The sequence below is a fragment of the Chinchilla lanigera genome, unplaced genomic scaffold (genome assembly GCF_000276665.1).
Source record: "Chinchilla lanigera isolate Chin_1 unplaced genomic scaffold, ChiLan1.0 scaffold00053, whole genome shotgun sequence".
Taxonomy (NCBI): domain Eukaryota; kingdom Metazoa; phylum Chordata; class Mammalia; order Rodentia; family Chinchillidae; genus Chinchilla; species Chinchilla lanigera.
The window spans coordinates 13,347,129-13,353,620 of record NW_004955454.1 but is presented as its reverse complement, the minus strand read 5'-3'; positions in this window follow the sequence as shown (position 1 = coordinate 13,353,620).

The following is a 6,492-nucleotide window of genomic DNA, read 5'->3' as shown; positions in this document are numbered from 1 at the left end:
GGCGCCGGGCGCCCGCCTCCACCCCGGCAGGTGCGCCGCTCGCTGCTGGGCTTCGCGCGCTGCCGATCGCGTTTGCATGTCTGGTCTTGCCGTTGAAAGCAGTTCCTGTTTTCCGCCGGCCCTGCCCGCGCCGTGGGTCCGGGCGCTCCCGCCGCGCTCTCCGACCTGGAGACGGCTCTGCCGGAGTGGAGGCCCCGCGCCGTCCAAGCTCCCGCGGAGCTCCGCCCTATAACCCAGTCTGTAACGTGTGTCTGCACGTACGGCACATTCTACTTTGTGCGTCGTCTCTCCCCGTAGAAGATTATTTCTTCAGATGCGTAACCTCCTAGTGCCCAGGTGCGGGGAAGAGAAGGGCATTTATCTGCGGGTCCCACACTGGTCTTCAGTGATCCCGCGGGGACAGCGTCAGGGTACACTGCAGGCGGCCCCTGTGGCAGTTTTTCACCGCACATCTGAGTTTTCTGATAGCTCACAACTTGCCAGTATGAAAACTTGTTCTCCCAAAAGAAAGGTAAAATCGGACTTTTAAAAATTTTATTATTCTCTTTACCCTTTAGAGATTCGGAACAGGCTGATGAAATAAGGAGAAAGGCCAGAATACACTGTCCCTCTCCTCAAAGTACATAATTAACTCCCACATCGGCTTCTGAATGTTCGGTAGTTTAGCAAGTTGTCTGGGCATTCTAAGAGTGTGGTAGATTCGCTTTTTTCTTCTGGTTTCCAGACTGTCTCATGTGAGGGTTTTTTGTTTTTTGTTTTTTTTTTTTGTTTTTTTTGCCTTTTTGAGACAGGGTCTCACTGTGCAGTTCAGGCTGGCCTTGAGCTCACTTCGTAGCCCAGGCTGTCCTCAAACTCACAATGATCCTCCTGCCTCAGCCTCCCAAGTGCTGGGATTGTAGGAGTGCTGGGATTACAGGTGTGCACCACCACACCCGGTCTATATTTTCATTTTTGTTGGATGCCTAGGGGTAAAATTACTGGGTCATGGAGTAACTACGTTTAATCTTTTTATTTTTCAGTTCTGGGGATCAAACCCAGGGCTACCTGTATGCTGGCCAAAAGTGCTCCTGTTGAGCTACATCCTCACCCTCATTTTACCTTTGGAGGAATTGCCAGAAAATGATTCTTGGTATTCCAAAGTACCATTTTATAATCCTGCTAGTAGTGTATGAGGATTTCAGTGTCATCACATTTTCACCACCACTTGATATAGTTTAACTGCAAATTTGAGATGACATAATAACATTATAATAACTAGTTTCATAGTAATGTTACTGAAAAATAACAAATTTATTTATTGATTGATTCATTGATTGATTGTCCTTTTGAGACAAGGTGTCACTATGCAGTTCAGGCTGGCCTTGGGCTCACTTTGTAGCCCAGGCTGGTCTGGCACTTACAATGATCCTCCTGCCTCAGCTACCCGAGTGCTGGGATTGCATGCATGTGTCACCATGTCCAGCTTTTTCTGTCTTGTTGAGACAGGGTTTCACTGTGCAGTTCAGGCTGGCCTAGGCTGGTCTCGAATTCACAGCAGTGCTCCTGCCTCAGCCTTCCAAGTGTTGGGATTCTAGGCATGAGCCACCATGCCTGCCTGAAGTAATTTTATAGGACTGTTCTAAAGTTATGCTTAACATTTTACAGTAATGTTTAAATTATAAATATAGCTTTGTGATAATACTACTCTAAGTTTATAATTTACTGTTTTCTTTTTCAGAAAAATAGATTATATCTTGGGTTTTTTTAACCTTGCAGTTGCATAATAAATTGTAAGAAGTATTGGAGTTAATTGAGGTTAAATATGCCCAGTTAATGTACTTTTATGGCTTTTTGAGAATACTGGTGTGCTGGACATAAAAAATTCCATTTCTTTGTATGCATGTCAGCTGTGTCCTGTGTGTTGGGCCTTTTCTGTATTTTGATACTTCATCTGTGTTGCTTTATTTGAGCATTTTGCCTACTCCTGAAAGTCAGTATATTATGCTCACCTATGTATAAACTAAAGCTTGAAAAGCAAAAATAACATTCCCAAGTTCTTGTGTGAGGAAATGACAAGAGCAGGGATTTGACTCTGTTAACTGTCAAGTACCCTATGGCTTCTCTTCGTTTGCGTGAGAAGGTGATGTTTGTGTGTACTGGCACGTGGTGTAAGTTGGAATGCTGTGTTTTGTAAAAGCACGGATAGTAGCAACAAGAACGTGATGTAATGAAGGAGTGTGATAACCAGTTTTCTTCAGTCAGTGCTCTGAACCACAGTGGCTTTGCAGGTCAGAGTCGTCTTTCTCTCTCTTGCATCATTAACTGTAGGAGATGCTGCAATCTTACAGGCTTGGCATTTGGACGTAGGTGGCCACTGGGAAAGGACAGGGTGCCACTCCTTGTTTGGGCAGTGCTGCCCGCCCGCGTTCACACGGCAGCTCTGTGGTGGGCTAGTGGACGTGGAGTGGGGAAGCAGGGGCAGAAGGGGCGGTCCGAGCCTTGCTGTGACCTCTTGCCGTGGCAGCTTCTGGGTGGAAGGTTGTGTCTTTGTATTACTGGGAGTTGGATGTAGATGCTCAGGTATTTCTGTTTGTTCTAAAATTTCTTGGGGCTGGGACTTCAGTGGAGTGAGTTCAGTCCCCGGGACCAAAATAAAATTCCTGAAATCCGAAAGTATTTCTGTCTTGCTCACTGTTGTAATCTCAGTGTAGGACAGAACTTAGTGTGTAGTGTAAATGTACATTTATTGTGTGATAAGAGGGGATACTTCCACAGAACAGGGTAGGTCTCACCTTTTCTGTTTGTGTGATCATATGATCACGTGTGAGTTTCTTAGCGTAGGTTGGTTTTGGTTTCCTCATCTGCAGCATGGAGGTACTAAATTACCTGCATCCTAGGGAATATAATAAAAGTGGAATAACATAACATATACAAAGTATTTAGCATAATGCTTGGCACACAGTAACAGAGATTGCTTGCTGTCCCTGAATGTATACTTACCTACTTTTTGTCACTTTCACTCATTCCGATCATGATAGTTATTTCTTAAAGAACTTTGAGTAGGAGGTTTATCTTAGTTGGTTATAACACAGTGTAATTATGAGAAAGGTTTATCACTGTCGGCTTATCCCAGGAGCGCTGGTTATTTATTTTATTTTTCCTGCCTTGTCCTGTATCTAAACCCAGTATCATCAAAGAAGTACTGAGGAAAAAAATGAAATTAGTGTGTCTGTTCCCACTTCTTGGAAAGTGATTTAAACCATACGCCACTTTGCTGATGTGTTAGAAGAATCAACTTTATATGCAACATAGAGCATTATGTAATACTTACGACCATCTCTGCTTTTGAAAGAATTCCTAGAAATATGACCCTTTTTTCTTCTTTTCTAATTGATCCTTGGTCAGAATGTTCATGGGGATGAGAATAGAAGAAAAATGCCTATGGTGACTAGAGGATATAGTCTGTAGTCGTAACCAAAGCCCATTGGATCTGATATATTTGAGATTTCCAAAATTTTCGGATTTTACAAAGATAATATGTATTACATAACGGCCCTGAGGGGGCCTACACAGTTCCTAGCACATTCAACATTTTTAAAAAGAAATGTAATACTTCTACATTGTGAGATAAATAGAACATAAATAGCTTTATATCTGTAGAGGTTAGGTTTTGCTGCCAAATGAACTAAAAACCTATAAAATTGTTTTTCCAAACTATAGCAGCTTTTATTTAGCATAGTGTTCCCGAGTGTGGTGGTACATGCCTGTAGTCCCAGCTCTTGGAAGGCCGAGGCAGGAAGATCAGTGGGTTCAAGGCCAGTCTGGGTTACATAGTGAGACCCTGTCTCAGGAAAAAAAAATCCATTAATTATTTACCATAAGGTGTTTGATACTCATTCATGTGGTTGTGTTTATTAATAATCCATTCCTTTTTAAAAAATAATTTTAAAGTTTTAGTAAGCGTTTGCAGTTCATACAGTTTACAGTCTTTTGGGGGAATGGTTACATGTGCATATATGACAGCTTTTTTTTTAATCCCCTTCCCCTTCACCTCCCTCCTCTGCTGCCCTTATCCTTTGTTTTGTACCTGTTGATACTATTTGTCTTAGAAGGCGTATAGTGGTCACATTAGTTGGCATTATTAGCTTCCTGCACATGGCACATCTTTATTCTTCTCGTTCTGTGAGAAATGTATAACCTTTTGTTGTATGAAAGTTTTGGTTTTTGGGTTTGCAGATGAGTGATTGAAAACCTCATTTGCTCAAAAATATGTAATGCTGTTGGAGTACTTGATTGTTTTTGTTTTGTTTTGTTGAGGTAGGGTTTCCCTGTGTAGCCTAGGGTGGCTGCCTAAGTGCTGGAATTACAGGAGTGTGCTACCACGCCTGGAGAAGTTCTTGTTTAATAATAAACTTTAAGTCAATATTTTCTTGTATAACAATATTTACTGTTTTAGTTAACTTGAAATAAGTTTATAGATATAGAATCTTAAGGTCAGAAAGGAGCTATAAGCTATATATTATTAAAACCTTTATAATTCCTATTGAAAGTAAATTTTTATTAATGAGATACTGAGTTAAATTAAAATGATCTATATGTTGTCAGAAAAAGTTAACTATTTTGTTTTAGGTGTAAGGCCAACCAATCTTTCTTTCTTTTTTTTTTTTTTTTCTTTTGGAACAGTCTCGATAGGCAGTTCAGGCTGACCTTGAGCTCACTTTGTAGCCCAGGCTGGTTTAAACTTGCAGCGATCCTCTTGCCTCAGCCACCTGAGTCCTGGGATTTCAGGTGTGTGCCACCACGCCTGGCTTAAGGTCAACCAGTTTAAAGTGAAAAAATTATATGACTGGAAGCTTGTACTTGATTTTATATTTTAGTGTAACACTATGAAGGTTTTTTCTTGCTTCTTCCTGTAGGGTACATTGTGAGGGATATGCTTTGGGACTTTGTATCTGGATGTTCTGTGTTTCATTGACTTGTAGGATGCTTAGTTTTCAATACTAATATTTTGGAAAGCAGGATGAGTGATATATATTTGGCCAAATGGCTGTTTGGGTGTACTTTCATCAGTAGATCATCAAGCCCAAAATCAAAACTGTCCCAGAACTATCACAGTTGGTGGTAATTGGCTTGGAAGAAAATCTGAGAGACACTGGTAGAATACTCTTTAAGTTCTTAGGAACTAAGTCGCTGTGAGCAGCAGTGGGGGTGGAAAATAGCGGCACACACCTTCCATTGCCTGAGAGCTCATGGCATGGACTCTTCTATGGATTCTTTTATGAGATGCTGCATTACTAGCCTTTGATGTAAAAGTATTTGTGGGATAAAACCAGAAATTGTTGAATCTGAATCAAAAAGTGACACTGAAGTGCCCAACTTTAAGTGTGAAGAAGTTCTACTAATGTCCTAGGTGATTTGCTTTGCTTGTATTTTAAGTTTCCTGTATACAAAAGGTGATAATGTAATAAAAAGTATGCCTAAAAATTCTTTCAGCAAATAAAAGTAAAAGATAAAACACTGTCATAATTTTTCGTATTGCTGGTGTATGTGATTATGTGTTCAGAATGAATATTAGGTTAAATGCAATATGATTATGTGAATGTATTAAATAAAACATAAAATTCAGTATATACCAAGTGGAACAATTTGACCAAAAGCTATAGGTGGTACTATTTCTTCTCACATAGTTTTATTCCTTATTTACTTATTTATTTGGGTTTCTTTGTTTGTTTTTTAGATAAGGTCTTGCTATGTAGTTTAGTCAGGCCTTAAATTCACTGGGTAGCCCAGGCTGGACTCAAACTCGTGGCGATCCTCCTGTCTCAGCCTCCTGAGTGCTAGGATTGCACATGTGTGCCACCACACCAGCTTTTTTTCTCTTGTAATTCTTTCATGAGTCATATTTTGTTCCGTTTTCATCATCTGCCTGGGAGCTTTGACTCTAGATGGGATTGACATTGGATAGGCTTGTGATCCTAACGTAGATCTTAATTTTGAATTTTCTTTCAGAATCCCCTCTTTCCAAAACCTGAATCAGGCAGGTAGCAGTGTTCTTGTGACAGACTGAGATACAGTGAGTAAGGTGGAGAGAGGCTTTATGAGAATTGTAGCCGAAATCCGCTTTCCTACTCTCCGTCTGTCTGAGTAAATGCTAGAAGTGCTGTGACATCTGTTGGACCTCCTCTTTCCCAGGGCTGGCTCCTTCCTCAGGCTGGAGTTCTCCATGGAAATCTGGGGCATATTATACTACCATGATGAGAAATTTTACATTCTAGTCAGGACACACATGTAAACAAGTACTGTTGAAAAGTAAATGTTCACAAAACAGTGGATGTCAATTAGTTCATAGGTGCTAGTCATAACTCAGTAGATTTTATGATGGCTTTCAACTCCCATTTGAAAGACACAGTATGTGTGTTATATGTGCCTTTGTTGTCAGAGCCACATGACTTTGTTGGCTAGTCCTTGCTTTGGTGTCATAGGAATTCACTGTGAAACTATTTTGTTTTATAG